This window comes from Zea mays, unplaced genomic scaffold (assembly GCF_902167145.1).
Source record: "Zea mays cultivar B73 unplaced genomic scaffold, Zm-B73-REFERENCE-NAM-5.0 scaffold_274, whole genome shotgun sequence".
NCBI classification, from domain to species: Eukaryota; Viridiplantae; Streptophyta; class Magnoliopsida; order Poales; family Poaceae; genus Zea; species Zea mays.
The window spans coordinates 8,331-15,555 of record NW_023366898.1 but is presented as its reverse complement, the minus strand read 5'-3'; the positions used below and the strand labels follow the sequence as shown (position 1 = coordinate 15,555).

General features: G+C 38.8%; 1 long non-coding RNA gene across 1 annotated transcript; it reads right to left on the bottom strand.

Moving 5' to 3' along the window:
* Window positions 1-254: 254 nt before the first annotated feature.
* On the bottom strand, window positions 255-4,239 carry LOC118474413 (uncharacterized). The gene is made up of 3 exons (XR_004854125.1): window positions 3,084-4,239; window positions 803-859; window positions 255-667 (listed from the first exon to the last, which is right to left on the bottom strand). It is a non-coding gene; the product is annotated as an uncharacterized lncRNA (long non-coding RNA).
* Window positions 4,240-7,225: the final 2,986 nt, after the last annotated feature.

Here is a 7,225-nt window from a genome sequence, read left to right as displayed (position 1 = left end):
CTCGAGGACCATCTGGAGCACGTGAAATCAAGCACCGATGGGGTGAGTTGTTTGCGGAATCGAAGGCAAGTTGCCCAATGAGCACAAAGGTTTCCTCGCATTGAATTGAACTTCGACCGTTGATTTAGGGGACTAGTAGTTGACGCGCGCCTAGCGCGCGCCAGGTTATATGACCTTTACCAAAATTAAAAAGGAACAGTAAGTATGAAATGTCTTTAATAAGTAGTTAGTACGATCTGGAGGTTTGCGTTGTGCTTAGTTACAAACTGATAACGTACATAGTTATCATGTCTTCTTAATAAGCCATCAGCCCAAATAGATATGAGCTGCGCCACGGAAACTGATCCTACATCACATAATCTGATACTGGTGTTTAGTACCACATAGGAAAATTGATCCTACATCACATAAACTAATCCTGGTGTTTAATACCACATAGGAAAACTGGTCCTACATCACATAAACTGATCTTGGTGTTTAGTACCACATAGGAAGGGTTGTTTATACTTGCGAGCATTATATTTAGTTACAAAAGGGTAGGATCAATAACAAAAGGTGGTGCAATGCATACAATGGTTGAATCTCAGTTAGTTTCGTGTGGTTGCATATATCATTCCTCGTCTTTTGGTCTGTGGAATCTTTGATTATGAATGATCCTTGTTTGAACCTATTAAATGAAAGGTAGGATTTTAATAATCTTGTCAATCATTATGTAGTGAAGTACAATTATGCAGTGTGTAAAAATATATGCACGTGCAGTTAACATGCTTGATGGATATGAGGAACCTATGTAGAAGCTTACCTCTTTGGAGGAGATTGAAGAGGAAGCTTTCTCTTTATCTTTATCAGTGGGAGTTTCCTGCAAGCGTTAAATAGCAATGGGTGAGCTGTACATACATGTATTTAAAAGGTCACTAAAATCACATGATGTTGGTTGTTGATATGTCCTTTTATATATAAATATGCAATATAAGAAATACTCCTTCCGTCCCAAAACATAGTTCTTTCTAGCTCATTTTTTCCGTCAACATTCATTTAATGATAATGAATATAGACATATATGCAAAATACATTCATGTATTACTTGATGAATGCATCATTAGTCTAAAATGAATTATATTTTGGGATGAAGGGAGTATGTAATAAGATATGAGTCTCATTTTTTAGTATTGTTCTTGCAGTATTTAATAGTGTATGTTGGTTAGTCAGTGTATGGTGGCTATTCGGAAATTTAGGAATTTGTGTGAAGAAAATAAAACAAAATGATTATTTGGGCAAAACAATAAAAATAGTAAACCTAAAGTTGTTGTTATCACTCCAGAGCATATTTTCGTTTTTATAAATATAGTATGAGAGAAAATTTATGTAGGAAAGAAGCATAATAACTCTTCAGTGAAGAATACCATTTAACTATTTTGCATATATGTTGACAGTTAAACAAATTGTTGCAGAAACTGTCAATGATGTCAAGCTCATCAATGTTGGAAGGATACTGCATATTAAACATAATTAAGCGTTTGTGCTTTTCTCTATGTTTTTTTCTGCTGAGAGCAAGATATGAAGGTGCCAGCACAAACAAAGGCAAAACAGTGTATATTAACATAGATATTTTCAAAGTAACAAATCACAAGGCAGCACAAACAAAGGACTTTTACCAGATTCAGAGCATTTGAGAACAGAGTTTTAGAAGGAAATTATGTGATCAGGTTCTAATCTAGAGAAATAATAGAAATGTATCTGATAGCACATAGAATATAACTGTCCAAATAACAACTGATTTAATTCAGGAACCACAAGCAACAAAAAGATAATATAGTTCTTGAATAGAGTAACATAAGACCAACATTTACACTGTCATGCACTAAAAACCTCAACGCTTAGGAAAAGTTTTATTATTTAAGAAACACGGTGCTAGATTTAAGGTTTCATTTAAAGAGGTGAAAATATCAAGCTATATATTCTCTTATGACCTAAGCAACTCATTCTCAATTCTAATTTCATTGGTGCGCTTATGGAGCTGCATTAACCAAAATTCTCATTAAAATACATATATCAGGACATGCAATTTGATACATATAACTGTCCAAATAACAACTGATTCAATTCAGGAACCACAAGCAACAAAAAAGATAATGCACTTCTTGAATAGAGTAACATAAGACCAACATTTACACTTTCATGCACTAAAAACCTCAACGTTTAGGAAAAGTTTTATTATTTAAAAAACACGATTCTAGATTTAAGGTTTCATTCAAAGAGGTGACAATATCAAGCTATATATTCTCTTATGACCTCAGTGCATAAGATGGAAACCAAAACAAAACAATAATTTTTGTACCTCTAGAAGATCATTTTCAAATGTTGACTCCCTCGGTAGTCTTTGTCTCATTAAGTCATATATGTACAAGAGACAGTGTGTATGTTCTCTAGCGTACATGGGCAGAAGTAAAATCACTTACATATAGTTGATGGCAAGTTAGGAATAAAAAAAGGAGCAAACAAAAAAAACTATATCAAACACCAAACACAATAGAGAAGAATTTTAGAATAGGGTTTATATGTGAAACACTTGATCATTTCATGAGGAAGTGGCCTTGACCTATAGTCTGACAATAAAGAATAACAGCAAAAAAACAATATCCAAAACCAAACACAATGGAAAAAAAATCAAAACATGATTTATATGCGCAACACTTGATCATTTCATCAGATAGTGGCTTCAACCTCCTGTTTATATTTTGGTATCTTCTCTCCATCCATAAGAACCTTGAACCCTGGTATTACTGGCCCTAATTTAAAAATATATGTCATGTATAAAAAAAGATTGCATGTGTAGATGTACAAATCCCGTTGGAGCCACATTATGTCACGATCCACATCATGCATTATATATTTGATAAAGAATGAATGAAATGCAACCATTAAACTTGTTGCCCTTCCAAAAGGCTAGCATAGACTGAACAGCAAAAACATAAGCTTTATGGCTAATGACAAGTTATAAGCACATAATATTACTGCAATGCTAACGCTGATTTATAATGCTATAAAAATTGTCTTATAAAAAATTGTTACAGAAACATTACCTCTGCTGACTGTCGCTGGCCATGAAAATCACTCCCACTCCTAGCAAAGTCCCGTGTCCCGCATGTGTATGTGCGACATGGAGTCCTTCAGCTTGCAGTCACAACCACCACAACCATCGCCACATTAGCGTGCAAGGACCTATACTAATCAAAAGGTTGATGTACCTAGAATAGATGTAGCATTTTCTGAAATTTTAGCTATATATATTGTATCCCTTCATGGTTCTACAATCTGTGAAAGATCATGGCATATATAGTATCTAATTTCATACATTTTTTTTGCTACAGACCTAGTCCTACAGCCCATATGAATGGTGAAGATTAAATTCTGCACAAAGAACGACGTGATGAATGCCTTTATTACCAAAAACAGAAGTTCCTGTCTCAACAGTCAAGTTAGCATGCATATTTTTTTAGTAACTGAGTAGCCAATCAAATATTATGATGTTTGTCCCAGATCTATGAAACAAAAAAAACCTTTGAAGTCTCGATCTGAAGTCTATCCACAAATGTTGCCGCGTTTTGTAGTTCTGCGGGTTACATTCAACTGGCAGCTTGCTTTAGTTTTTCATTCCTAAGCGCGAGTTTCAGATCAGACATCATGTTCATGCCAAGGTCTGCTGCGGCTTCCTCGTCTAATCCGTCGAAGCTAGACCTAACCTATGACCTTGCTTAGCTGATCGTATTATCATTCCCCTGTAGATGCTTCAGGACTTAGGATTTGGTATGGGGAGAAGAAGCAAATCACCTTGAGGGCCTATCCGTATGCGGTGAAGGGAGTAGGCAAACGAAGGGAAATGGGATGGAGAAGAAGCCGTTCAATTTCTTATGCTCTAGTTATCTCACCTCCGCCTCTGCACATCCCACTCCATGGCTAACCGCTCCCATCTTTGTCGTTGCGGCAGCGCCATCTTCCACTGGTACCTTTTCTCCTCCCCACCACGCAACCCTAGGACAAAGCGCAGGGGAGCAGGGACACTGAGGAACCACAGTCGCTGCTCCCGACGGCGATGGTGCCATGACTCGACCGTGCAGGGACACATCAAGTAGCGTGGTGCAAGGAGGAAGGAAGAGAGAGGCGGGGCTGCAGGTGGGCGACACGAACGACGGTGGGCATGTGCGGGTGAAGCTAGGCGGCGAGAGATAAGGATTTCAGTAGGAGAGAGAGGCGGCTGCCGAACCGTGCAGTGGGAGGAAGAAAAACCTGGAAGCATCGCGACGTTGCAGTGAAAAGTGAAAAGGTTGGACCGGCTACCGTTGGTTGATGATCCAACGGTTGTTAACAAAAGCGACGACGTGGACACCCTAGCTGAGCATGTTTCCTTCCGCGTTTAGAATATAGAAATACCACCACTCCATCGGTTCTCCAAATATAAAACACACCTAAGACATAGTTCAGTATCAAGGAGTGTATCTAAGGTCCTATTTGTTTCAGCTTATAGATTATATAATCTGGATTATAATCTAAATTATATGATCTAGATTATAATCTAGATAAATTATAATCTATATGTAGCTGTTTGGTAGTCTAGATTATATAAATGTAGATTTTTCATAAAGACAATAGTATCCTTGTTTGTTTATTTGAGGTGAGAAAAGAAGAATGACATATATTATAATTTCTATTTACATAACCATAGGTAGTGGGTCTTTTGCCAAAAAATAATCTCAAATAAGCTACTCTTGAGGAGATTATGATATTATCATAATATGAGCTTTAGATTATATAATCTGAACTCATAATCTAGGTGTTTGTTTACCTGCTGGATTATTTACACTAAATTATATAATCTGGAGAGATTATAATCCGAAACAAACAGGGTCTAAGGCCTTATATCTTAATTAATGCTTCATACTTTTCAATTAAAGGATGATTGATTTACTGTGTATATGTACTATGCGCATATATATATATTATGGTTAGAGAACCGTGTATGCAGACTCAATTCCTACAAATTCACTAGATGCATGCAGACTGTGGTTCATAAACTAATTGCTAAAATTCTAGTAATTGGATTCTAGTAACACCATCCATTCATCTAATTGCTAACAATAGTTAATGAGAGCACCTAGAGGGGGTGAATAGGTGATCTATAAAAATAAAGACTAAATAGCCACAAAACTTAATTATGAGAGAGTTAGTATGATTAAGTGGCTTTGACGCGAGTTCTTGTGAATAAAACAATCACAGAGAAAGCAACACAAGAGACACGCGATTTTATCCCGTGGTTCGGCTAAGTAACACTTGTCTACTTCCACGTTGTGGCGTCCCAATGGACGAGGGTTGCACTCAACCCCTTTCAAGTGATCCAATGATCAACTTGAATACCACGACTTTTCTTCCTTATATCCTTTTCCCGTTTGCGAGGAATCTCCACAAGTTGGAGCCTCTCGCCCTTACAAGATTGATCACAAAGAAAGCACGGAGTAAGGTTGGGATGAGCAACACACACAAGACTCAAATCCACAGCACAATCACGCACACAAGTCACAACTTGAGCTCAAAACACAACGCACGGAGTTCACAACTCAAATGGAGCTCAAGTCACTATCTCAAAGAATCGAATGCGTGAAGTTGGAGTCTTGGAGTCTTAGAATGTTTCTTGTAAGCTTGGGTTGCTCCTCCATGCGACTAGGGGTCCCTTTTATAGCCCCAAGGCAGCTAGGAGCCGTTGGAGGCAAACAAGGAAGGCCAAACTTGCCTTCTGTCGGACAGTCACTGTAGCTATCCGGTGCGCAATCTCCTTCCTTTTCTGGCGCACCCGACCGTTGCAGCTTCGGGCCCGTTGGCGCACCGGACACTGTCCGGTGCACACCGGACAGTCCGGTGCCCCTTGCCGACCATTGGTGCGGGCCACGCGTCGCCCGCGGATTGCGCGACCGACCGTTGCGCTGGCGACCGTTGGCTCACCGGACAGTCCAGTGCACTACCGGACAGTCCGGTGAATAGTCGTACGCCACCAAACTTTTCCCGAGAGCGGCCTTTTCACCGGAGACAGCCTGGCGCACCGGACACTGTCCGGTGGGCCAGGCCGAGCTAGACTTCGGCTGCACCCAGCCAAGTCTTTTGCAATTCTTTTCTTTTCTTCTTTTCTCTGTTTCTAGCACTTAGACAATATATGTTAGTACTCAAAACAATGTACTAAGTCTAGAAACGTACCTTGTTACATGATTTGCACTTCTTGCTTGTTTGGCACATAATCAACTCACTTACTATGTGTTGGACACTTAATCACCAAAACATTATAGAAATGGCCCAAGGGCACATTTCTCTTTCAATCTCCCCCTTTTTGGTGATTTATGCCAACACAACAAAAATAAGTGTAACATCAATGCAAATAAGGACCAAATTGTTTTTTACTATAATTTGGCATATTTGGATCATTCTTTGCCACCACTTGGTTTGTTTTTGCAATCAAATTCATTTTCCTATCTCTAATTCAAACTCACTTGTTTGGGCATAAAGAGAGATATTCCAAGAGTGAAATTGATCAAGAGCCAAAAACTCCCCCTTTTCCCCATAATCATGAATTCTCCCCCACAAGAGACCAAATTTTGCAATAAGAGTATTTTGGACAAATCAAAAGTTCTAACTCTATTGTTTTCAAAATTCACAAGTGGTAGCTGATCCATTTGCTTTGGCCTTAATTTCTCCCCCTTTGGCATTAAGCACCAAAACGGGATCATTATTGGCCCTTTAACCCCATTGTCTCACCAAAAATGTCAATTAAGAGCAAAAGGCAATAAGAGCATAAGTATGAACTTGGGAGTGAGTACACTAATACCGGAGTGCAGTGGAAGTCTATGCATCGTCCAAGTTCACCTTTCCCTTTCAATGCACCTTTGAGACTACATCAAGTATACTCAAACAAACAGATTAGTCTCAAAGGGTCAAGTTGTAGCACATCTCCCCCTAAATATGTGCATCATTCACACATGGACTTGTGAGGTCCGGGGATCCCTTGCACAACTTGAGCACCATAACTAAACAATAATGGACTTAAATACATAAAGTAACATGATCAAAGGCATAGAACACATGTATGTTATAGATCAATCCAAGTTACGCGAATCTAAGACATTGAGCTCACTACGCAACCTGCAAAAGGTTTTCTCATCTAACGGCTTGGTAAAGATATCGG